The following is a 27,981-nucleotide window of genomic DNA, read 5'->3' as shown; positions in this document are numbered from 1 at the left end:
AGCTTCTGCCAACCTAGCACTTTGAAAGCACGTAAAAAATGCAAGTAGAAAAATAGGGACCACCTTTGGTGGAAACGTAACAGCGCTCCGTGCGCCCCTGGCATTTAGTCATGCCAGCCACATGACCATGGAGACGTCTTCGGACAGCGCTGTCTCTTCAGCTTTGAAACGGAGATGAGCACCACCCCCTAGAGTCGGGAATGACTAGCATAAATGTGCAAGGGGAACCTTTACCTTTATCATAAAATTATATATCAATGGAAAGATAATTTAATAAAGAATGTAATGCAATAACTTTTATGAAGGATTTGCTATTAGAATAGCAGTATAAAGAAGAAAAGTGAAACACATAGAAAAAACAAGATATACAAAAATTATCACCATAGAAAAAACAAGATATACAAAAATTATCACATTAGTTAATACTTAGTTGGATAACTAATTTAGCATGAATTATGGCCTTACAACGTCTTCCCGTGGAATGAACCAAGTCTTTTAGTCCTGCAGCTGTTATAATGTGAAACCAAGATCGAATGACTGCTTCTATTAACTGGGTTTTATTGCTGGGTCGCTTCTGACTAACAAGTTTCTTTAGTCGGCTCCATAGATTTTCAATTGGGTTACGGTCTGGGCTATTCCCAGGCCATTCCAGCAGTGGAAAATGATTATCTTGAAGAAAAAAAAAAAGTGGTGTTATTTGCCATGAAACCTCAAAAATACACTTTTCCCAAAAGGTTTCCACAATTTTGGCCACTACTGTATGTGATCAAAATTCAGATGCTTGGCAACTGACTCATGTTTATGATGCTTCCAATGTCCCAGGATCGTGTGATCACCTTTTGCGACCTTCTGAGAAGCCAAGTCAATGGGGAAACCAGATTCACTTTCCAACCGTGTTACTAACTTAACAACTGCAGTGATTCACTTAACAACTGTGTCAAGAAAGATCGTAAAATGGGGCAAAACTCACTTAACCAATGTCTCACTTAGCAACAGAAATTTGGGGCTCGATTGTGGTCGTAACTCGAGGTCACATAGAGGAAATGAAATATTAAAAAGAGACAGAAAGAGACAGAGTGTATCATCTGTAGTGAAGATTATTAGCTATTGCTCCTTGAAATGTTCCTCTAAGAAGTCTTCATTAATTTTGCATTACTTCTGATATTTTGTTTAATAAATAGTCCATGACTTAGCTGTAGGTTGCTTTGTAGATAAGATCAGCCCAAGAAAGATCAGTTTAAGGTTAATCATATGCCTAGTCTTCGTTTTTAATATAACAAAAATAATTTGCCAAAATGTTGTAAAAAAACATCCATTTGTTCATATTTTCATAAAAAATCTTAAAGTCACTAATCTTTCTAAACTTGCATTTTAAAGCAGTGCAAGAGAGAGAAAATATCCTGCATTTTTTATATCTTACGAGTAATAGGTTATTCCAGTAAGATATATTTTCCTGACTGGTTTTTGGCCACTCAATTGGATGAAAGAGAATTTTCTTTAGAAATACTGTCAAAGAGTGTGGTGTTCCTATGCTTAATTGGTTCGGAGATGACAAGATTTCTGTAATGTGCATGTTCTCTCTCATAAAGTAAAATCACACCTCCAGCAGCTTGCAAACTTCCTATGCTTCAATTAAATCCCAAGAGAAGACAAAGGGACCAATGAAATATTCATTTCTAAATTATAATACATGACCATTTTTAGTATTTGAAACAAATAAATTAATATGATATGTTTCTGTGTAATAAAGGTGAGGTTAATCTCTGTTTCTATAAACAAACTTTTTATCATTTTAATTGTTTAATTTTTTCTACTTCTTTCTATCTCTTGCAATGACTGTTCCCAGCATAACAATGCTAAAAAAAATATTTTGTGACCAAGGCGTTTATTTTCAAACTCTCTCTCTCTCTCTCTCTCTCTCTCTCTCTCCCTCTCTCTCCCCCTCTCCCTCTCCCTCTCCCCCCCACCTCTCTCTCTTTTACTATTACAGTTAGTTGGTTCTGTGCCTGGGTCTTTTTTCCTTATTTTCCTCTTGAAGAGCAGGGAGACTGCCTAAATAAGTGGTCTCCTTAGGCAATCTCTCTTCTGTCTGAGATTGTGCTCTCTTTTTATCCCCCACCCCCACAACAGAAATATTGAAGGAGTTGCAGAAAATTGGAATTAGAATTAGAATTAGTGAACAAAACTGTGCCGTCCTTGGTCTTGGCTCTCACATAACTTTTTAAATTTTAATTGTTTCTATATTTATCTTTTTTATTGTTTGTAAGCCAACCAGAGTTGGGTGAGATGGGTGGCATAGAAATAAATAAACACACACACACACAATGTGAAGCATACATTGAAATTAATGAGCTATCACCGGCTGTTTGCCTAGTGCACTCAGGATTGGGAGCTATGACCATGCTGGCCAAATTGACACCACCAGTATTCTCCTTTCAAAAGCAAATAGCATTTACACTTATATGCCACTTCACAGTGTTTTATAGCACTCTGTGAGTGGTTTACAGAGTCAACATATTTCCCCCAACAATCTGGGCCCTCATTTTACCGACCTCGGAAGGATGGAAAGTTGAGTCCACTTTTGAGTTGGTCAGGATTGAACTCCTGCCTGCAATACTGCATTCTAACCACTGTGCCACCACAGCTCTTGTATAGCAATAGCACTTAGACTTATATACCATTCCATAGTGCTTTGCAGCACTTTCTGAGCAGTTTATAGTGTGTCAGCATATTCCCCCCACCCCACCCCAATAATCTGAGTCCTTATTTTCCCAACCTCGGTAGGATGGAAGGCTGAATCAATTTTGAGATGGTCAGAATTGAACTCCAGGCTGTGGGCAGAGTTTGCCTGCAATATTACATTCTAACCGCTCCAGGGATCCTCAATGTGTATTCTCCATTTGTGCCTGCTTACTCTCTTGAAAACCCTTCCTCAACATTAATTCTCATTTTGCTAATCATCTCAGTGCTGGGGTGAGCATTCCAAGAAACGAAGGAGTGAGGAAAAAGAAAAGCTGAAGTAAAATCATAACACAATCACAGTCGTGATTTTCCACTTAGTGACCAAATCAATGATCCCAATTAAGTGCAGTCGCTAAATGAGGATTGCCTCTTCAGTTCATTTGAATGACTTTAACATTCAGCTCCAGGAAAACAAAAATCTATAGAAGTTATATCTATATTTACATTCATCCATATACATTATAACTTATCCTTTGCTTTTGGCTTGAATATGAAAGTTCAAATTACATGGATGTTATTACAGCATATTTGTATGTCTTTTGGATGGACATGCCGCTTCAACAAATTAAATGATTCAAAGATAATGATACAAAAAAGATGAATTGTAAAGTATTGTAATGTTTTAAGCAGACAGACTTCCTTATTATATTAACTGGAAGTAACAATCTAGAACTAAGGAGAAACTTCCTAACAGTGGAATGTCTTGCCTTCAGAAATTGTGGGTGCTTCATCACTGGAGGCTTTTAAGAAAGTGGCTGGACAGCCATTTAACTGAAATGGTATAGGGTCTCCTGCTCGAGCACGGGGTTGGACTAGATGACCTCCAAGGTCCCTTCCAGCTTTGTTACTGTTACCTCAAAGGTCCCTTGCAAATCTTTTATTCTGTAAGACATTCTTTTAAGATTCTGTCAGAAGCTCAGGATGATACAGATTTCAAGCAGGATTCACACCCCTCAGTTCTATTTGGAAGTGCATTTGCCTTATTTATTTATTTATTTAATCTAATTTTTATACCACCCTTCGCCCGAAGGACTCAGGGCGGTGCACAGCCCAAAAATAAAACAAACACATATATAAAATTTAAAAGCAATTTAAAAACATATTAAATAATTTGGCCCCGACATCATTAAAAAATAAAATAAAAGCAACCCATCAAAATTAATGTTTAGGCCAACCCAGCTTGTTGGAACAATAACGTCTTGAGGGCACGGCGAAAGATGCGTAGGTCAGGGATCATCCATATTTCCGGGGGCAATTCATTCCAGAGGGCGGATGCCCCCACAGAGAAGGCTCTCCCTGTGGGGGTCGCCAGTCAACATTGTTTGACGACGGCATCCTGAGGAGTCCCTCTCTGTGGGAGCGTACTGGCCAGTGGGAGGCTATCGGTAGCAGAAGGCTATCGGTAGCTGAAGCCTTCACAACTATCCAGTAGATCTACTCTCCAATATCATAATGTGAAGAGAATGACTATTACTTTACACACTTTGATAATTAAAACACATACCAATAAAAGGGCATTTAAGAAACACTCTGTATGACACAGGTGCACTAATGGGCATTCAGGTCTCTCTGGGTGCCCTGTATCCAATTAAAAGTCCATTGTATCCAACAAGAACTGAGGCGTAACAAGTACAGAAAACTAAACACCAATTATGTTATTCCTCCTACAGCTGATTTTCTGACATTTTCACAGCAGTCAAATTATACTGACTCTAGATCATCCGTTGCCACATGCTCTTGCTCCTGAAGCATAATATTTGTTTTGAACTTTACTCTCTTGTCATACCATATTGTCGCTTGTGCAGCTTAGATTTTCGTGAACTCCAGACCGCCTGATTTTAAAACATAAATAATTAACATTCCCATAAATGATAACTGCTATAAGGCCTAAGCATGAAAAGCAGGGTACATTTTTTTTTTTTAGTATTAATGGTGCCCAAATGTCACAATTAGCTTATTTTGAAGTCAAAGTATATTTAATAATAAATGGACACCCTCTGGTGGCATTAGCACCACATATATAAATAAGAGATGAGAAAATCAGCATGAATGAAATACAAAGGAACTACAGGCTCAAACTTGGATGATTTTGCCTCCGACAAATATTTTTTCAGGTTCCAATTTCAAACTATTTCTGTTTTATCAATACTGTGCATTGTTTTGCCTGTTGATTTCTTAATTTGCCGCCTGTCAATTTACTCTCTTATGGCATGTAAATGTATTTTTATGAAAGAGGAAGCAGGAAGTTTCACTTGCCTTAAGATACAACGAAGCAGGAAGTATGACTATAGGTCAGGGGTGTCAAACTCGCATCGTCACAGCAGCATCACGTGTCGTATCGGGACTTTTTCCCCCCTTCGCTAAGCCAGGCAGGGCCAGCATATGACACAACTGGCCGTGGACCCGAGTTTGACACTCCTGCTATAGGTTTTCAGAGAATGTGAGATAACTTATTCTACTTCAATTGCCTCCATAATTTATACCAGAAGAATATATTTATAGGGAACAAAATAAAAATGGAGGAATGCTTGTCCCAAATAAATCAGCACATATAGAGCTTGAAGCGATAATTTTTAATCAGGTGAAATTTTATGGTTTATATTGGTGAGGAAGAAACAGAACAGACCATTGACAAGCGGTAAGAATAATAATTAAGGAGGGACTTGGAAAAAGATTTTGATCAGTAAGAAAACAAAATGCATGTAATTTGCAGTGATCTGCTCTAATGGTATGTTAAGAGTAACGAAAAAGAATCCATCTGACTATTTTCAGATGTTTTTATTTATTAAAACATTGTTTTAATATGAAGCTCCTTTTACGGTAAACATTCTTTTTTTAAAGCTTTCAAACAATCTGATCAAGACATTCCAATATATTATTACAGGTATTCCTTATTTAAATTAGTGACTCCCCAAAATGTACTTACGAGCTGGTGCTGGACTTCTGATGGTATCCCCACCATGTGGTCACATGACTATATTTCAGGTGCTTGGCAACCAGCTTGCCTTTATGCTGTTTGCAAGGTTCTGCAGACATGTGATTTATTGGGCTGGTTTTTGGTCTAAAACTCCCATAGCAGTGGTGGGTTCCTCCCGGTTCGGCCTGGTTCGGCCGAACCAGTAGCAGTGATGATATGACATCATCGAACCAGTTCTCTTTGTTCGGGAGCTGGGCCCTCTTGCCAGCTCCCACATTATTCTTACCTTTTATTTGGCCCCGCCCCCAATCTATTCACTGCCTCCCGAATCCCAGCTGATCAGCTAGAAGGAAAAAACCTGTTTAAACTCTTGCTGTGGGGCTTCAAAGGGCTGCCTTACAGCTGATCAGTGTTAAAAGGCAGTGTGGTGGTAGACCAGTGCGCTCGAAAAACAAATGGGTAGACCAGTGCCTCCAAAAACAAATGGGTAGACTGGTGCCTCCACAAACAAATGGGTAGACCAGAGCACTCCAAGAACAAATGGGTAGACCAGTACAGCTCTGCAAGCAGTTAAAAGCCTGGTAGACCAGTACCTTTGCTAAATCCTAAAGAATTGTCACATGACCATCAAACCATGGTAACCAAAATAAGCCATGCCCACAGAACCTGTAGTAAAAAAATTTAGAACCCACCCCTGTCCCATAGGGATGAATTATCTCATTTAACAACTATGGTGTTCAATGAATAACTGCAGTGTTTTGTTTAACAACTGCCGAAAAAAAGTTAATAAAATCAGGTTGGTCATAGCTTGGATTGTGACCACCAGGACTTTCAATGAAAACTCCAGGTTCTATTATGGACATAAGTTGAGGACTACTTATATTCGTATCAAATCCCAGTGCTTGCACATAAAACCTAATATCATTTAATAGTTGCCCATAACTTTTATTGTCCTTGTAATTGACCGGAAATTGTTGCATTAAATAAAGTATCTCTTTGCATTTTGAAAGAAAGTATGGGTTTGATAGAAGTAATCTCATATTAGTTTTAAGGATGATAGGGTTGATTCTGTTATGACATTCATTTATTCAACTCCCAATCTTAATAATGCAAAGATGGTTCCTTCTCAAATATCTTATCATTCTTCTCTTTAAAGTTGACATTTCTTCCTAATGTCTCAGCGTCCTATCCTTAACAGGCATTTCATAAGAACAAACTCAACATACTACATTCAGAATGCCACAAAAATGTTCAGTTCCACTTCCCCTCACTGATTTGGAGAACAAAGAGAATTTAATGATCGGTGACAGGACTGATATGCTTTGCATTATCATATGATTGTACTAAAGGAGGATTCTAAAATCCAAAGTATACAGAATATATTAAAGAAAACTCTGAACATTATATTTGTCGAAGTTGACAGGACAGAGAAGGAAAGTATATTATACATCAATTAAACCTGATAACAAATCTATTTGATATTCTGGAATGTTAAAATATATATTTTGAGTACTGAATTAAGAGGCTATAAAATTACAGGCTGTCAACCCATATTAGCTTTATTATCCATCCTGAAAAACGGCAAGTAATAACATGAAATTAGTGACTTAAGATGCAATATATTAAATCAGTCAAATAAAATGCAGTGAGTGTTAGCATTTTGCCAGCAACAACACCAGTTTAACCCAGCCATCAAACTTTAATTCATTTCTAAATATTGATGATCCATATGGCTCTGCAAGCTGACATTCCCAAATTATCTTTATATAAACTAAAAACTCAATTTGGATTAATGCAATCCTTGGCACTTTTAGGATTTTAACCATCACAACAAACTTACATTCAACAAATGCAGAGATGGGACCACAATTACATGTTGTCCAAGGGTGGGTTCTACTTACCTTTACTACCGGTTCGCAACGGGAGCGCACGTGTGCGCTTCTGCATAGATTGTACCTTGTGACATCTGGGCGGGTGGGTGGGTGGAGCCTCCCACTGCTTTTACTACCGGTTCTCAAGAACCGGACAGAACCGGGAGCAATCCACCACTGATGTTGTCAGAATCTTAACTATCTTTTCTTCTTGTAAAAAAAGAAAAGAAAAAACCAAAATCTTGTGTTGTGTAACAATGTCTGAAGACCAAAATATGCATATAGGTGAGGAATGTATGTAGAACAGAATCCCAGATAATGTAACTAATACAATTAGTAAAACTACCATAATTTATATATGTTATGACATAATTTAACACATTGCATATACATTGCATTCCTGGAACCATTGCATTGCATTCCTGGAACCAAATCCTATGGTCCGATGAGACCAAGATAAACTTATTTGGTTCAGATGGTATCACGCATGTGTGGCGGCAACCAGGTGAGGAGTACAAAGACAAGTGTGTCTTGCCTACAGTCAAGCATGGTGGTGGGAATGTCACGGTCTGGGGCTACATGAGTGCTGCTGGCCCTGGGGAGCTACAATTCATTGAGGGAACCATGAATGTCAACATGTGCTATGACATACTGAAGCACAGCATGATCCCCTCGGAGACTGGTCCGCAGGGCAGTATTCCAACATAACGACCCCAAACACACCTCCAAAACGACCATTACCTTGCTAAAGAAGCTGAGGGTAAAGGTGATGGACTGGCCAAACATGTCTCCAAACCTAAACCCTATTGAGCATCTGTGGGGCATCCTGAAATGCAAGGTGGAGGTGAACTCTATGCCCAAGCGGGTTAAGGCAGTGCTGGAAAATAATGGTGGCCACACAAAATATTGACACTTTGGGCCCCATTTGGACATTATCACTTAGGGGTGTACTCACTTTTGTTGCCAGCAGTTTAGACATTAATGGCTGTGTGTTGCGTTATTTTGAGGGGACAGCACATTTACACTGTTATACAAGCAGTATACTCACTACTTTACATTGTAGCCAAGTGTCATTTCTTCAGTGTTGTCATATGAAAAGATATACTTGAATATTTACAAAATGTGAGGGGGTATACTCACTTCTGTGACATACTGTATAGACATATATAAACAACTAATTCCCACAACACTTTCAAACTATTTACTAAGACTATATTACTATTATTCTTCTCATCCTTCCTATCTCCTTCCACTTATGACTATAAACTTGTTGCTTGTATCTTTACAATTTATATTGTTTTATTTAGTTTCCTAGCATGATTTGATTGCTTATTTAGTATCCTATGACTATCACTAAGTGTTGTATCTTATGATTCTTGATGAATGTATTTTTATGTACACTGAGAGCATATGCACCAAATACAAGGGCGGCTTACAATGCGTTAAGCAATAGCCTTCATACTTTTGTATATTTATACAAAGTCAGTTTATTGCCCCCATAATCTGGGTCCTCATTTTACCTACCTTAGAAAGGATGGAAGGCTGAGTCAACCTTGAGCCTGGTGAGATTTGAACTTGCAATAATTGCAGGCAGCAGATGTAAGTGGATGTTAATTACTCTGCTGAGCCACCAGAGCCAATGTTAGTCATTCTAGTCCTATTTTGTTAACAAAATTCTATAATGGAAAGACTACAATATGAAAGAACTGTCAGGAGAAGTACTGTGAACTTTACACAATCTTTGTAAATCTCCCGGAAATCTTCAACATTGTTAGGTGACAAGGCCTGTGGAAAATCATGTCACGCTTTGGCTGCCTTGACAAATTTATTCAGATAATGTGTCAGTTCCATGATGGCTGGATGGCTGGCAATCTTCAAAGGCATTTCCACCCACTAATGGCATCAAACAGGGTTAGGGTTAGAGTTAACCTACATTGTTCAGCATGATGTGTACTGCTCTATTGAAAGATAGCTTCCAGAGTACAGATAGTGCTCAGCTTACAACCACTCGTTTAGTGACCATTTGAAGTTACACTGGCACTGAAAAAAAATGATTTATGACTATTTTTCACACTTATGACTGTTGTGCGGTCACAAGAACAAAATGCGGCCGTGCGGGTGATTATGGGGGCGACTCGGTGCTCCCATGTAACACCGTTCCTGCGCGAGCTGCACTGGCTCCCAGTGGTCTTCCGGGTGCGATTCAAGGTGTTGGTTGACACCTTTAAAGCGCTCCATGGCATAGGACCTGGATATTTACGAGACCACCTTCTGCCTCCGATAGCTCCCACAGAGAGGGTCTCCTCAGGGTGCCGTCGGTTAGACAGTGTCGTCTGGTGACCCCCAGGGGGTGAGCCTTCTCTGTGGGAGCACCTGCTCTCTGGAACGAGCTGCCCCCGGAGATTCGCCAGATTTCCAACCTCCGTACCTTCCACCGCACCCTTAAAATGCTATTATTCCATCAAGCAGGGCTGGCCTAAAATATTATTTTAATGGGTTATTGTGTTTTAGATGATTGGCCAAACTATCTAATAATTTTAAATTGTTTTTAACTTTTATATTGTTGGTTTTTATCTTGGCTGTACACCGCCCTGAATTCCTTTGGGAGAAGGGCGGTATAAAAATTTGATAAATAAATAAAAAATAAATAAAATTCGGATGCTTGGCAACTGGCATGTATTTGTAACGGTTGTGGTGTCCTAACTCCTCTGACAAACAAACAGTCAATGGCAAGCTAAATTCACTTAACAACCCATAATTTATTTTAACTTAACTAACTTAAGAGCTGCAGTGATTTGCTTAACAAATGTGGCAAGAAAGGTAATAAAATGGGGCAAAACTCACTCAACTACTGTCTTGCTTAGCAATTGAAGTTTTGGACTCAATTGTGATTATAAGTCGAGGGTTACCTGTAGGGATGTTTGGCATCGGATATCAGATGGCAAGACGAAGTCCTGAAATTTTATTTGAAGCATGTCTATTATCAGTCCACAAACTCAGGAGAGCAAAGATTCAGTGGGCAGGTCATGTCACTTGTACGATACGCAAATGCATACTCCAATAGCTACTTTTTTGGGAACACTTTGGTGAAGATATTGACATGGAGAGAAGAAGAAATGCTTCAAAGACGGAATAAAGACTCTTGATTTGAAGAATGAAACTTGATTTCATTGAGGTCTGCATCAGGGTTGTGTTTCACCTCGGAAGGGTGGGCTGGACATGGCCAGGGTGGGCATGGCCAGCTTGACATCACTCATGTCGGGACTCCTGTGGTGGTCTGAGTGCTCTGCCAGCAAAAATGGGCTCCCGAGTTCCGTTTTCGGCCGTGATGGCCTCCTGCAACCTTCTACCAGTGAAAACTGAGCTCAGGAGGGCTGCCTGTGGCCCTCGTGAGCTCCATTTTCAGCTACAATGGCCTCTTGCAACCCTCTGCCAGCAAAAATGGAGCTTGAGAGGGCCACATGCAGGCCTCCCGAGGTCCATTTTCACTAGCAGAGGCACCACAGGCTGGTCCTTCATTGTTTCCAGTGCAGCCCTGTGGGCCAGAACTAATCACCCTGTGGGCCAGATTTGGCCCATGGGCCTTGAGTTTGACACCCCTGATACAGACACAATCACCTGGGAAATGCTGACACATAACTGCCCTACCTGGCATAGCCTCATCTACAAGGGCTATCAAGTTTATGAAGTAAGACATACTGCTGAAGAAAAAACAGAACCTGATCTTCTCCAGCGCAAGGACTACAGAGACATTCACAATAGCCAAATCTCACCATTATTGCATAAATATTCAGGGCACAGCAGACAATTTTACTTCTGCCTGCTGCTTTCAAATGGTAACCCTGCTATAACATACAAAATTTCCAGGTTCTGCACTTAAATCTGTCAAATTACCTGTGTGCCATAAACTAGTTTTAATGGGCATTAGCTTGTTATTCTAGAGTGATTTGTATTGTGATAAATTTAATTTACCATGTTCTTTTATATCCCATCTATTGTTCCTCCTCCTCCTTCTTTTAGGTTCTGGGGATATTTTTTTAGCTTTTTGTATCTATTTTTTTATTTTGATGTATTTTTTTAAATTTTGTACCTCACCTCCTTCTGCTGGTGCTTTGGTTGTAATAAAAGTTTGATTTGATTTGGAAAACAACATAAGCATGATTTGTGTAAGACCAGAATCACTAGCAGAACAATTTCATTGTCCACTCCGCATAGATGTCCAAAATGTGTGAAAAAAATGTGGTGGCCAAATTTGGTCTAATCAGTCATCTGTGGTTAGAACACAGTACTGCAGGCTACTTCTGCTGACTGCCAGCTGCCTACAATTTGGCAGATCGAATCCCACCAGGCTCAAGGTTGACTCAGCCTTCCATCCTTCCGAGGTGGGTAAAACCCAGATTGTTGGGGGCAGTAGACTTAGAGAGGACTGTAAAGCACTGTGAAGCAGTATATAAGTCTAAGTGCTATTGCTATCTTTGGACATACCACATTTAGTCTTAATGTGATTTTTTAAAAAACTACCATGGTGTCAAGGTCTTTATAAATAATACTGAACAAAAACAACATTAAAAAGCACTATTTTAGCCCCTATTTTGTTATCAGAGTTCTGTAATGGAAAGGATATAATTTAAAAACTGCCTTGCTGAAAAGTAATTGTCAGCTCCTCCCAAGCAGAGAATGTTTGATACAATTTGTAATGCTACAGATGTGTACAATGAAGATATAAATCTTATGCTTTCGGCACAATGCAAGAATTTTTAAAAGTCAATTATTTGAACCTACGTTATTCTGTAATCTCTTAACCAGATTTTAAGATTATTATAAATGTTTAAAACAAAAGCAGCAGTATCCTAAGTTTCATTTTCTTTAAGACCCCAAAATAGAAATACAATGCTTTCATTAAAAATTTCTTTGCTTATATAGCCTGAAAACTGTAATAGGAAATCTGAAAACTCATAAAGGAATTACCAGATACAATTGTTCCATACTTACTTTCAGTATCTCAGAATAAGCCTATTAATAAATATTTGCTTAGAACGGTCAAAGAAGATTATAAACAGCATTCATCACTATAGTTCTGTGGCCTGATGAATTCAAACATGATTCCTTAGGGCAGTGATCAGATATTAAAGAATAATAAAGATGTCATCTAATTCATTTAATAATTTCTTGGGGAATAAGCAAATAAATAATTCCTTTTTTACTGGGAAAGGAAAAATGGCAGCATAGGTTTCCTATTCAAGCATAAAAGCTTACTCCCTAGGAAAAATACCCTCACATATTATATATATCAAGAGTCAATTCTTCTATAGCCTGACATGATAAATGCATGATGAAACTGGGGGCAACATTGTTATAAATGTTATCTTTCAAAAGCTTCACAGAAGAAGCGGAAAATGAACAGACAAAATTGAACTGAACCCCTAAACCTCCCACCTATAATAAATGGGAGAGTTTACATTGAAAACACTGCTCAGGTATGAGGCAAAATCCTCTGACTTGAGCAAGAAGTTGTGACCCCAGGAATCACAAATCCCTAGACAGTATGGAACTTTCTTAATTTGATCTGCTGAATTTTGTATATGAGATGACTAGCTGGATGCCTATGTTTCACTAGGAAACTATGTGATCGGGTGTGATAAATTGACGCTTAAAGCCTGAAACTTAATGTAGAATGTGTCATAGCATCAGGGTGTGTTAATATAAGGCAACTGGCAGTTGGAACAGAGAGGAGGGGGAGTAGAATATCCCAGCCCGCAGGCCGGATGAGTCACGTGCTGGCCATGCCCACACCCGGTTCAGCAAAGAGGTCATCAGAGAGTGTTAATATAAGGCAACTGGCAGTTGGGACAGAGTTCCTTTCAGGTGGGGAGGGGGAGTAGAATGTCTACCTCCTTAGCATCAGAGCATGTGAATATAATACTGTATATGAAATACTAATGATCTGATGGTCATTTCAAAAAATCCTTTCTTAGCAAGCACCAAGAAGCCAAGAGGAACATACGTGCCAACTTTCAAGTTTGTAGGTGTTACTGTTTTGGAGATTTCGTGATGAGTGAGTGGTATTTGGCATATATATATATACATACATACATACATACATACATACATACATACATACATACATACAGTAGAAGGAATCTTGCTAAAGCATTATTGTTGGTTTCATTTTCCTGTGCTGTACAAGTCAAGTCAGTTATGCTATATTAAACGATGATTAAATAATCTATTTATGCAGATGAACTGTATTTTATTAGAGCATGATTAAACAACCCATTTTATGCAGATAGCAACATAAGTATATATGAGTGAAATACAGGTATTTATTCCATGTTAATTACTATAGAAAACTGATAATAAATTCATGATTATTTGTTTTTGAATTAGAAAGCACATGTCATTTAGGTAGTGGTCCAATCTGAATATACATCCTAACATTAAACATATCTATATATGAGATATATATCACATTCTGATAGAGTTTCATATGAAACACAAAAGTTAACATCCTAGATTGTCAATAATAGTTCTCTAACTGAAAATGCTATCTCCAGTGTTCTGTAATTCCTGTTCTCAGTTTTTATGTAATTCCTGAATATACATGTAGCAACAGAACTAAATCTATTTGAATATCTAGATTCATATTTTTATATCATCTCAAATGATTATATCTCATGCTTGTGTCCCAGATTTTTGCTAGCAAAAATTCAACACAACCTATTACCGCAAAGTATGATTAAAGTCACTTAGAGAATGAGCTAGGCAGAATATAAAATTAATTAATTAAGGATTTATATATACTGTACCACATATGACTGAAATGCTATCTAACTGAGAAGTCTAAGAAAAAGATCTGAAGCTAAAATTGTGTGACTTTATAACTGAGGTTCATAACTTTATCAATACTCATGAAAGAATTACTAAAACAGAAGACAAAGACAGTGTTTACTTTTGTAAACTAGTTAAAAAAAGAAAGTGTTTTTTTAATCTTAGAGCAGAGCATGTCTTTAAATTGCACAGTAATTACAATTTAAAATTGATTTTCCCCCAATTTTTTTGAGGAAAGCTTTAGTTAAATCTATTTTAGAATTTTCTTGCTTATATAGGAATAGGATAAACTAATAAACAAATTTGAGAAGTTATATTCTAAGAATTGTAGGTAAGGCTTTGTAGAGCCTTTACAGTTTAATCTTCATTTTTTTTCCTAGATAGCAGGCTTTATAGTTAATGCAAAAAGGTTAATGCTTATTCTTCCATCACAAAACATTTAATAGCAGTATAGGATTAATGATCCTATGATTTCATCGTTTAATGTTATGTACACAGCACTTCATTCTTGCCATGCAATATATCATTGTGACATTTTAAAAATTCTAACTGCATCAATTTCTTTAATTAACTGATTTAACTTGTACCGTACTTTCAATTAATGAATGGTGTAATGAGTTAGACCTATGTACTTTTCTATTTGCTTGTTTGTTTATTTATATCCTACCTTTATTATTTTTACAAACAATTCAAGGTAGAGAGCATATCATGTTACTGCGTTTTTGTATTTACCAGATGAGCTCATATTTTTGGACTTTCAGACTTACCGTAGCTTGCCAAGTTTCTTATCAGTAAGCTAACTGCGCATGTCTACATTCCTTCACTTTCTTCTAACCTTCTTTGTTCTCCTGCCAGGAGAGGTCCGGCCAAGAGGGGTGGCCGGCAGGAACGTTGCCAAGATGTAACTAATTAGACTAGTGAGATGTTTTATTTTCTTTATAACAAATAAATGAGTTTTTCTTAGAAAACATATCTTCGAGTTTATTTTCTTAAGTATACTTCAAGGAAAAGCCTCGATTCATCCTCTAAATCAAGGTGCGATTACCCAGAAGCAGAATGGGATTAATTGTCACCCTGACATATCAAATACTCCTTACTCCACATATTTTCCCCACAACTACAAGCCTGAATCAATTGTCAGTAGAGAATCTTCTATCTTGGTTTCTAAGTGTGCCTCACTTATCACACTATTAGCTAATGAGACCAACTGTAGTGCTATATATATATATATATATATATATATATATATATATATATTATATAAATATAAAACATCATCATCATCATCTTTTAAAGACCCCGTAATCCCTACTGGGGTGGAGTCTTGGGCAAATGAATGGAGCTGAGTGTTTACTGGCCGGATGCCCTTCCTGTCACCAATGCGGAGATTGTTTCAGCAGATATATTCTCATTGTGCCCAGAGAGAGAGATATCTGCCTCTACCTAGAATCGAACTCACAGCCTCCTGATTGTGAGGCAAGAGCTCTGCCTTTAGGCCACCGCACCACTCATATAAATATAAAACATATTTATATAGATATAAATTTATATTTATAAAATATTTTTAAAAAACCAGACAAATGTTTAATTACAACAGAAAATAGTTTAAAGATAAAAATAAAAGGCTATTTAGAGTCACATCACTGAAGTGACAATAGACTTGTTATGCATAAATAAATATATTCCAGAGCAGCTCAAAATGCTAAGAACTTGATGCCCAATCAGGCTTGATGACGATCAACTATTTTAAGATCAGCTATTACTTTCAGTTTAATCCTGTTGATTGTAAGTATCAAATTGTTTTTTTTTTAATACATCTGCATGTCTAGACCTGATTGCATTTCAAATCTCTTTAATGTACTGATTCTTATACTACCTGGACCATGATTTCATCATTTTTTCCATCTGTAACATTTGGCTTTGATTTTTGGATTATCTATTCTTTGACCATGAGAGATTCCTTGAAGAATTAGAACTTTGATTGTACTAGTAAGCATTGATTGATTGACTGATCGTGTGTCATCAAGTTATTTTTTGATTTCTAGCAACTACATAGATAGATTTTCTCCATGAGTCTCTGTCCCTAACTTGGACTTTCAGGTAATTCACAAATCACAATTGCAACCAAATCCACTCAATTTTTGGGTGGTCATCCTTTTCCTCTCTTTCTTATCATTACAGCTTTTTTCAGGGAGCTAAATTGGCTTATTCTAATTACTCTCCTATCTGATCTGTGGCAGATCTCTTAACGCCGAAATTGGCATTATAGGGTTCCTGAAAATGCATAGGGTATGAAACAAATGATATGAAATGCATCATATTAGAAATACTTTCTTATAGAAATGAATAAAGGTAAGGTAAAGGTTCCCTCACACATATGTGCTAGTCATTCCCAACTCTAGGGGGCAGTGCTCATCTCCGTTTCAAAGCTGAAGAGCCAGCACTGTCCGAAGATGTCTCTGTGGTCATGTGGTCGGCATGACTAAATGCCAAAGGAGCACGGAATGCTGTTACCTTTCCACCAAAGGTGGCCCTATTTTTCTACTTGCATTTTTTACATGCTTTCGAACTGCTAGATTAGCAGAAGCTGGGACAAATAACAGGAGCTCACCCCGTTACGTGGCACTAGGGATTTGAACCGCTGAACTGCCAACCTTTCGATCGACAAGCTCAGCATCTTAGCCACTGAGCCACCGCATCCCTCAGAAATGAATACAATGAGTGAAACAGGGTGTTCCTTTGCCTTCCATACAGTAGCTTAATGCATTAATTCAATGCCAACATACAGTTTAGTCATCTAGATAACAAATATTTCATTGGATGTTGGTTTGCTTCACTTCTTTCACTCCGCATATCCTTTAAATTATCAATAAAATATCTATGATTTAAGGTTTTGTGACAATAATTGGTTTACTAATGCATATATATTAGCATTATCATAATTGTCCTAAAAATATATGAAACCAACTTCTCTAATTCTCTAAGCAAGTCAAAGTCAATTGTAATGACAGTTACCTAAATTAAGACATAAACCAATCACAGTTATTTTACTAATTAGGGAAACTTGAAAATTATTTTTTTTTATTCATCGACCTAGTTGAACAGTTGGTAGTATTCAGCAAGTTCTGACCAGTTCTGGAGAATTGGTAGAGGAAATTTTGAGTAGTTTGGAGAACCGGTAAATACCACCTCTGACTGGCCCTGGCCCTATCTATTCTCTGCCTCCTGAGTCCCAGCTGATCAGGAGGAAATGGGAATTTTTTTTTAATTTGATTTATATGCCGCCCTTCTCCGGAGACTCAGGGCGGCTTACAATGCGTTAAGCAATAGCCTTCATACTTTTGTATATTTATACAAAGTCAGCTTATTGCCCCCACAAACTGGGTCCTCAATTTACCTACCTTAGAAAGGATGGAAGGCTGGGTCAACCTTGAGCCTGGGGAGATTCGAACTTGCAGTAATTGCAGGCAGCTGAATGTTAATAACAGGCTATTAGTCTGCTGCGCCACCAGGCTCCTTATTTTGCAGTAACCTTCCCCTGGAGTGGGGAGGGAATGGAGATTTTACAATATCCTTCCCCTGCCACACCCACCAAGCCACGCTCACAGAACCAGTAGTAAAAAAAATTGATTCCCACCACTGATTCAAAGAGGTAAAGGAAAAAAATTGCTGTGGATAAACAGAAAATAACTGGGAACAGCTTCTTAAAAGACTTTGCAAAAATGAAGCTTCTTTCATCATTCAAAAAGAGGTCCTTACTGCTCCCTTGAGTTCGAACTATTATAGAAAAAGAGGCCCTGAAACTCTTAAATTTTAACACATCTTAAGCGTGTTAAGTCTCTTAACACACAAGCTTAATTGTAATGATCTGTTAACAATTATTGTTGTTTCACTGTTCAGGCAAAATTACTATAATTTCCAGTTGCCTTTCATGTTTTATACTGTGCTGATAATTGCTGTTGATATATTGGATTTTAACAATAGTCTGCAGTTTGTAATAAAGCAAATAATGTATTCCGTTATGTAAAACCATATGAAAAATTTATATGCAGCAAAAGTCATGTGATTCATTTGCTGATATTTTTTTCCTTTGACAGAAATGGGTAATTTGATTTTAGGTAGGATCCTTTAAAGAGGCAAAACTCTGCATCTTCCAAGCAAGTCAGAAAATAAGCTTCTAACCTTTTCTGTGTTTTGGAATGGAAGTATAGTTTATGGAGTGGTCCATAAATGATTTCTCTAATTTTAGCATGGCCATCTTACAGTAGGAGTCAAGAAACCATATTTCAGAGCCACAGTAATTTTCTTGGAAAATAAAAGGGGTACATGGTTGGAACATAGCAATTAATAAAATGGTAATGATTGTACTGATCTATTTGTATTAAAAAGGTATGTGTCTACTTAGAAATCCATGACTAAAAATATCTGAATAACGAAAGGGGAAAAAAAGAGTTATGTTCTTGTAAACAAATTCAGGCCATTCAATCAAACTGCAAACATGGACACTACTTTCCTGAAGATGATTATGGAATTTTCACAAAGTTGAATAATAACTTTTTTCTGATATTAATACAACTCTATTGTAAAGGCCCAATAATAATTCATCACTTGCAAATCAGTCAATTCCATTTCTTACAACAGAGAAAAAGAAACGAAGAAATATATCAGCTTGGGCTTAATTCTGACAACAATCTGTCTTGAGACTTGCCTTCCAAAATGAAGTTTCCCCCAAGATTAAGATGACTCCCAACCCAATGGTATTCTGGAAGGTTGTTTTCTTAGGCTTGAGGTAGGATGGATGAAACCACTTGTTGCTGTATTTGATGTACATTGCGTTGGCTTTGTTATTATCTGGATTTTCTATCTTTTTATTTCTTTTATTGTACTTACCTTATTGTATTTGCTATTCATTTTTATATTGTCAGAGTCAGACATCAAAATAAAATAAGAACAAGAAACAAATCAAATAAATGCGAACCTGAATAAAGTGAAAATTACAGGACCTTTAAAGAAAGTGAACATGTAATGAAATTTGTGATAATAATTGTGTAAAATACAGCTTTTTGTACCCTGAACTTTACAAAAAGCTGGCTTCAAGATACGGTAAATAATTAAATCAGATCCTATGTCTAGAAATTGTGCAGGGAAAAAAAGAACAAATTGGAGAGTAAAGAGATTCTCTGACGTAAAATACTGAATGTGCAATTTGCCTTTAGTCTATCAGAAAGCAAAAATGTTTGCACCTGATATTTTTTTAAAAAATGTCTTGTAAAGAAAAGACTTGTAACCGAGACTTAACAAGACCAAAAAATACCCTGAGTCTGTAATGATGATGCCAGGAAAACGTAGGTATAGAATAGGAGTCTCCAATCAGTGGTGGGATTCTACAGGTTCAGACCGGTTCGGGCGAACCATTAGCTCCAACTTTCAGCCGTGAGCGAACTGGTTCTCTCTTTCTTTGAAATGGATCCACCCACCGCCCCTGCTTTATTTCTGCTTCCGAAGCCCAGCTGATCAGGGTGGCAGAGTGGATTGCCGCTCCTCAGCTGTTTTCCTTGCTCTCAGCAACGTGGAAGTTCAATTTTCTTCAAAGTGTGCATGTGCGCGCAGTGTACATCTGGCATGCGCTCAGTGAACTGGTTGTTAAACCAGTAGGATCCCACCCACTGTCCCCAACCTTTTTTATTCTGTGGATCAGCGATGGCGGCTTTGGTGGTATACGCAAATGAAACTTTGCATGCTCAACGGCTGCTTCAGTGGCCTGATAGCATTCTGTGGCCCAAGGGTTGGAGACCCCTGGTCTAGAACAAACTGAAATTTGGAAGGGATGACAAGATAAGAACAAATATTTGCTTCTTTAACCATAATCTGAGCAAGATCAAAGGAAAGTTTAGGTCTATTGTTCAGAGAAAATTATGACTAAAAAGAGATATATGTATCTACTTTCAATACAGGTAGTCCTCTACAATCATTCATTTAGTTACTGTTTGAAGTTACAATGGAAATGAAAAAAAAGTGACTTATGACCTTTTTCCCCACTTATGATCACTGTAGCATCCCTGTGGTCACATGATCAAAATCCAGATGCTTGGCAACTGGTTTGTATTTATGACAATTGCAGTGTCCTGGGGTCATGTGATCACTTTTTCCATCCTTCTGATAAGTAAAGTCATAGGAAACCAGAGTCACATATTACTAACTTAATGCCTGCAGTGATTCATTTAACAACTGTGGCAAGAAAGGTTGTAAAAGGGGGCAAAGTTCATTTAACTGCTGTCTTGCTTAGCAACAGAAATTTTGGGATCAATTGTGGTCGCAAGTCGAGGACTATCTGAATTGTCCTGGTCTTCTCCGAAAGCAGAATTATATTTAAAAGTCAAAATTGTACAAGGAGTGCAGCCTTGGATAGATAAAGCAATGGTTAGAGAATGACTTTCTGTTTTAAATGAGTTCAAGCCTCCAGGGCAAATGAATAACATCCAAAGATGCTAAAAGAGCTTGAAAATGTTATTTCAAAGATTTGTCTGTAACCTTTAAGAGTTCTTGGAGGCATGCAAATTTATCTCTATCTGAAAAATAGGGAGAGGCAGATCTAGGGAAAAAAAGAATAGATCTGATCAGCCTGATGTCAGTTTTGGATAAAACTTTAAAGCACTTTGGTTAAGGGCTATTTTTATTAGCATGCAGAAAATGAACTGATTATTAGGAACCAAGATTTATTCTGGATTTCTTCAAAATATGTCTGCCACAACCAATTCTGCCAGATATTAAGTAGTTCGCATGACAGAGTTGCTTATTAAGGAGGTCAATCATGCTAACTTTAACATTTATTTTAAACATCACCCTACAATTTTGTCTAAAATATCTTTGTTTTGGGAGAATCCATTAGTGAGTTTTCATGAGTTCTCCCAAGAACTAAAAGTCACGATGGTGATATAGAAACATCTATGTATTTGATTAAAGTTCATCAATTGTCTCTTTTCCATGGGGTCCTTGGTGCTCTCTGAGCTTGATTGTTTTCTTGCAGACGTATTATTACCAAAGTAGATAACATCATCGGTGCTACAGATATTATTGATTACTGTAGTATTATTATTTTTTTATTTTTTTAAATTTGATTTATATGCCGCCCTTCTCCGGAGACTCAGGGCGGCTTACAGTGCGTTAAGCAATAGCCTTCATACTTTTGTATATTTATACAAAGTCAGCTTATTATTGCCCCCACAAACTGGGTCCTCAATTTATCTACCTTAGAAAGGATGGAAGGCTGAGTCAACCTTGAGCCTGGCGAGATTCGATCTTACTTTAATTGCAGACAGCTGGTGTTAAATTACAGTGCTTCTGTCTGTTGAGCTAAACCAGGCTCTGATGATGTTACCTAGTTTGGTAATGAAACGTCTGTAAGTAATCAGCAAGCTCAAAGAACACCAAGGAATCCACAGTTGAATCCTAAACTATAAATATTCTGGTCTATCAATGTTTCTTTTCCAATAGCCAAGCTATCACCACATGAAATACTCGGAACACAGCAATTCTTAAAACTTTGTCCTTAAGTACTGCAACCAGTTTGTTTATTTATTTATTTATTTATTTATTTATTTATTTATTTATTTATTTATTTATTTATTTATTTATTTATTTATTTATTTATTTATTTATTTATTTATTTATTTATTTATTTATTTATTTATTTATTTATTTATTTATTTATTTATTTATTTATTTATTTATTTATTTTATTAGATTTCTATACCGCCCTACTCCCAAAGGACTCAGGGCGGTGCACAGCCAAACAATAAGAACACATACAATACAAAATTTAAAAAATAGAATAAAATCAAATTAAATAATTTTGGCCCTGACAAATTTAAAACCCCAAACTTTTAAAACCAATTTAAAATTGAATATATAAAATACTAAAAGATATTTAAAATTTTAAAAATCTTTTATAAAAGAGGGGGAAAATTAGGCCAGGCCTGCCTGGTGAAATAGTAAGGTCTTTAAGGCGCGGCGGAAGGTACGCAGATCCGGGATCCTCCGTATCTCTGGGGGGAGCTCGTTCCAGATAGTAGGTGCCCCCACAGAGAAGGCTCTCCCCCTGGGGGCCGCCAGTCGGCATTGTTTGGCTGACGGCACCCGGAGGAGCCCCTCTCTATGGGAGCGTACCAGCCGGTGGGAGGCTATTGGTGGTAGTAGGCGGTCCCGCAAGTACCCAGGTCCTAAGCCATGGAGCGCTTTAAAGGTGGTAACCAGAACCTTGAAGCGCACCCGGAAGACCACCGGGAGCCAGTGCAGCTCGCGCAGGAGGGGTGTTACATGGGAACGCCATGTCGCTCCCATTACCACCCGCGCGGCCGCACTCTGCGCCAGTTGGAGCCTCCGGGTGCTCCTCAAGGGGAGCCCCTTGTAGAGAGCGTTGCAATAGTCAAGGCGGGAGGTGACAAGGGCATGAGTGACCGTGTGTAACGAGTCCCAATCCAGAAAGGGACGCAACTGGCGAATCAGGCGAACCTGATGAAAAATCCTCCCGGTCACGGCCGTCAAGTGCTCTTCTAAAGACAGCCGTGAATCCAGGAGGACGCCCAAGTTGCGAGCCCTCTCCGTGGGGGCCAATGATTCGCCCCCAATAGTCAGTGATGGCGTCAACTGACTATATCGGGACGTCGGAAACCACAGCCACTCAGTCTTGGATGGGTTGAGCCTGAGCCTGTTCCTCCCCCATCCCAGTTATCCCAGAATGCCCTCTTCTGTAGAAAATTATTGCTTCCTAATTCAGAAAATTTGGTAGCTGTATTAAATACTTCAAAAATATTAGTTTAAATAGTAAAATACATGCAAACATATATCCTGAAGTAGATGATGTTCTTCAAATACAAACACTGGACAAATCTGATTCTTTGCTATATGGTTTTTGCCATGAACAAACACAGTGTATGCATGTTGCCAGTCATATTAACTAACCCTGTATGTAGGTAGGTTGAAAATACAATCTGTATATGATACTGCTTCAGTTGTTATATTAAACTGGTTTGATTATTTTAATGAGTTTTAACATATGCTTAATTTGTATTTTAATATGTTTTTATCTGGTTTGATTTTAATTGTTGTGAGCCACCCTGAGTCCTATGGAGATAGGGAGGCATACAAATCAAATCAAATCAAATCAAATAAAATAAAATAAATAAATAAAGTCGGTTATAAAATGCATATAAAGAACTGATGTAAAGTATTGTTGCAAAGCTATGAAAATGGCAGAATTGGTCACAGAATATGACCAAGATAGTTTTACTTTTCAGTTTATCTATGGACAAAGAAGTTCAATTAGTCCACAACTTACAAGCATTTATTTAACGACAGACAGAATTATAATGGCTACAGAAGTGATGCTTTACAGACCGTAAAGCATTTTCTTTATTTATTAAAATATATATTTTCTCAGCTGAGATTCCTCCTTACGGCAGTCAGACTAGTCAGAACAAAATGACTGCCAGCCCAGGGCAGACAAACTCCACTAGTGGGCTGCAGAAATGTGGGTGGGGTCCCTGAGATCTGAGCTCTGTGCCTGCAGCCCTTCAGACGAGTTTCCCCCTTTAAAAGGATGCAAAAACACAAGTCAGACCCCAAAGATATGAGTTCCATTCATGAACCATTTTGGAAGAGTTCCCGTCCATGCTGGAGGAGAGGGGAAATCCTCTGAAGGTCTATAGAAATGGAGGTCAGATCTGAGTTCCATTACTGCAGTCCTCTGGAGGAGATGCTGAGGGAATCTGAACTTGGTAGGCCGCTCTTTCTCTCTGTCTGCTTAATAGCCAGTGTCAGGGGTCCAAGTAACAACCCCAACGAAAGAAAACTCCAAGGCTAGAAGTTCCTCAAAGGTCCATTTTATTAGAGATGTCATATTGGCACATCTGGGAAAACCAGAATCTGAAAGCTTCCAGGTTTTCCCCACCCAAAAGAAAGTCCCCTGCACCCACATGTCCATCACATTGTCCAATAAATGCACCCTCCCAACTGGAGATGCCTCCCAGTCACGCCACTCCAGGTGCAGGCCAAAAGTCCTTGACTCTCAAAGAAAGGAATGTTATCATGGCTACATATCTCCACCACTCCATGCAATCCCCCCTCCCAGTTTCCCACAGCACTAAATGTGGCAGCCCTGAAGATCCAAAGAAAAAGATGGCCTCCAGGGCTGACAGCCAGATAGATCACTTAATGATCACAACCAGGAGTACTGGGATTGTGCTCATTGAGCAAAGCAGTCACTTGGGCATTTTGCTTAACTCACTTGGTTGAACAACTGATATTCTGCTCCATGTTGTGGTTGCAAGTCCAGAACTACTTTTATCTTACCTTTCATATCTAGGTTTAATGCACAAATTAAGAGTTGCTATGAATGTCTTACATCTATACAAGAGTAAACATTCAGATTTTGCCCCTTTAACCTCTAAAAACAAATCTGAAATATTCAGAAGTTCTGCAGGTTTGAAGTAGCCCCATCTCACCTACAGGCAAAACAAGAGTCAAGACTTTAGAGAAACCGAACTAAGGTTTCACTGGTAGGAGTAGTGTTACAGTAAGGAGGGTAAGGAAATAGGTGGATAAATTGATAATACTTTCAAAAGTTCAAAAGGAACATATAGTTTGACAGGATGTATCAATATGCAGATGACACATCCGTTATCCCATTACAGTGCTCTCCATGCTAGAGAACTCTTGGAGTCCCAACACACCTGAATAGCATTAGTGTAGGAGATGACCAGTCTGAGCCTGAGGGAGGGGTTAAATGTGTCATCAGTCATGAGTACCTTCGTGTCCACAAGAGATCTAAATCCAGCCCACCTTGAATTCTGTATTTACCGCCAAATTGCTTTAACCATTAGTAGTTCAGATTCTTGTAGAGCTTAAGCTTACCATAAAGCTTCCCTAGCGCTTGACATTAGACTGAAAATGAGCAAGATAAAACAAGGGAAATTTCCTTAAAGCTCCTTCCACATTCCTCATGACTGGAAGTATTTTATTATTATTATATCACTTTATAGAATTTTTTCTACAGACCTGGTTTGTTCACCGATGCTATGAGCATTTTCTATATTTTGCTAAGGTTTCATCTTATTTAAGCTGCACACTGCCATCATTCAAAAATAAAACACTGAGTGTGGAGTTGACATTTCAGTATTATATATAGTCAGCTCAGAGTTTACATTCTAAAGTGAATCCTGCAAAGCCAATGGAAATTAACTCGTGTAAATTCTCTGGTTCATTTACAAAAGGCAAACATGTATCAGCTGCAGCTTAAGTGGAAAGTCAGCCTGGGTTATATTGTCATAAATTTATTATTTTCTCTTGTGACTGTCATTCAGATTAATCTTTCCATAGTTGGTCTTACCTATAAAACATGATTATTGGTAAGATAAGTGATTTATATCTAGCAAGAAATGTATATGTACCAGTGATGGGTTTCAAAAATTTTTTACTACCGGTTCTGTGGGTGTGGCTTTGTGGGTGTGGTGTGGCTTGGTAGGCATGGCAGGGGAAGGATACTATAAAATCTCCATTGCCACTCCACTCCAGGGGAAGGCTACTGCAAAATCCCCATTTCCTCAGATCAGCTGGGACTCGTGAGGCAGAGAATAGATGGGGGCGGGACAGTCAGAGGTGGTATTTACCAGTTCTCCAAACTACTCAAAATTTCTGCTACCGGTTCTCCAGAACTGGTCAGAATCTGCTGAAACCCACCTCTGATATGTACCCTTCCTGGTGAGATAACAAACTCACCTTCTATTTATAGTGAAAGAACCACCATATTGTAGCTGTATAGTGAAAGAACCACCATATTGTAAATAAGCCATAATATTTTGGGACAGATATGCCTGGAATAGCAAAGTGACACCACTTGTTCTATAGATAATAAAATGACTACATACAAATGTTTCATATTAAGGCCAGGTTCTTCGCTACTCTTACAGTTAGTATTTTCTGATTATCTTTGACATAAGCCAGGAGGGAGACAAATTCGAGGTCAGAAGTTTATAAAACCATCAGATTTAACAATGTTTGCTGAGATTCTGCTGTCCTTATGATTAAAGCAAACTTATAATTTAATGAATACTACTCATCTATAATGATCTAACTTGCATTTGATTCCACATTCCGCTGTTTTATGAATAAAGCAGCTAACAAAGCATTTCCAGTTCATATCAAAAATAAATTATTACTCATCTTCAAGCTGTAATGAGAATTTTCTTTAATTCTTGCTTCAGATGTAAATAATTACTTTTAACAGTATTTTATTTTATTTATTATGATTATTATTTGTGAATTTCTAATATTCTTCCAAGATTATAGTGATGTGTTATATTATCATAAATTTATTATTTTCTCTTGTGACTGTCATTCAAATTAATCTTTCCATAGTTGGTTCTACCTATAAAATGAAGCTGATCCTTCTTCCAATAAACAAATCCAAAAAAATTATTCTGAAGTAATTTAGGCTAATAAATTATCTATGAAAGCCAAATATTTGTAAGCTTTAAAAAAAAAACCTAAACTTTAATAAGCACAGAGGTTTGTGTACATTGCAGTTTTTTAAAAAATTATTATTCACCTTGGCCTTCTGGAAACTGTCTCAGCCATGATAACAAAAATAAATTCTTAAATGTTTTTTCCACCTGCATTTAGTGCTCTATAAATGCAGTGTGTTATACTTGAATGAGCACAGATATTTTAGAAATTTATACAGAAGGCTTTGTCTTCAACAATAGGCCAAACAATAATTTTAAAAGGTTTACGAGGACTCATGCAGTGTGTTTTGCTGGCATTGCTATTTCCTTGAAGCTTTGTGAGCAGCTCATTTTTTTCTTTTGTCCCTGCTGCCATCCCATTAAAGACTACATGCATAAACAAACTTTCAAGGGAAGCTTTATTATGATTTTTCTCTAGGACAGAAGGAACTTCGCATTTAGATTTTATCTAGTATGAAAAGGTAACTGCTAGGAAAGCTGCCAAGAAGTAACAATGCTACTTTGAATTAAGGATTTTTCTGTAAGATCTTTATCTGATTGAATATTAATTAACAGTAACAGTATTAGCTTTCTTTACAGGAGAAAGCTACTGAAATAATCTTCATGTGAGTGTGTTTGATAATGAAGGAGAAATAGGATGATGGTAAGACACAAACAATGTGGTCTAATTCATGTAGATCAGGGGTGTCAAACTCGTGGCCCGTGGGCCGGATGCATCGCACACTGGCCATGCCCACCCTGGGGAGAAGGGGGGAAAGTTGCTATACATCATGTGACGATAATGTGATAATGTGGGTTTGAAACCCCTGACATAGATTATACATCTGGACAATCCATTGAATTCAGTTGTTATCAGGGTAGGATTAAGCTTCGCAATCATAAAATCCAGGTCCAGCTGGACTCTTCACTTCTGCTTAAAAATTAGATGGAAGTCATGGCTAAGAAGCTTCTGACCAGATCTAGTTGGTGTACCAGTTACGACACTTCTCAGATCAGAAAGCCTTGACAAGAATAACTCATGGCCTGATCATCACTCAATTCCTCAAAAGATACTGGCCAAAGAATCAGAATTGTTCCAGTTAGACAACTGCTCAAGGTTATC

General features: G+C 37.8%; 1 protein-coding gene and 1 long non-coding RNA gene across 6 annotated transcripts in view; one reads left to right on the top strand and one right to left on the bottom strand.

The window, feature by feature from the left end:
- The window catches only part of LOC148113289 (uncharacterized), a 39,027-nt gene extending 19,944 nt beyond the window's left edge, over window positions 1-19,083 (top strand). Inside the window, exon 3 of the long non-coding RNA XR_015728287.1 lies at window positions 19,000-19,083. This is a non-coding gene — a long non-coding RNA (uncharacterized LOC148113289). The remainder of the gene's footprint in view (window positions 1-18,999) is intronic.
- Window positions 1-27,981, bottom strand: part of GRIA4 (glutamate ionotropic receptor AMPA type subunit 4) — a 281,742-nt gene that overhangs the window by 194,811 nt on the left and 58,950 nt on the right. The window lies entirely within an intron of this gene.

The sequence above is a fragment of the Pantherophis guttatus genome, chromosome 5, assembly GCF_059756535.1.
Source record: "Pantherophis guttatus breed Tessera chromosome 5, ASM5975653v1, whole genome shotgun sequence".
NCBI lineage: Eukaryota > Metazoa > Chordata > Lepidosauria > Squamata > Colubridae > Pantherophis > Pantherophis guttatus.
The sequence above is the reverse complement of the archived record's forward strand: the minus strand, read 5'-3'. Positions and strand labels throughout refer to the sequence as shown.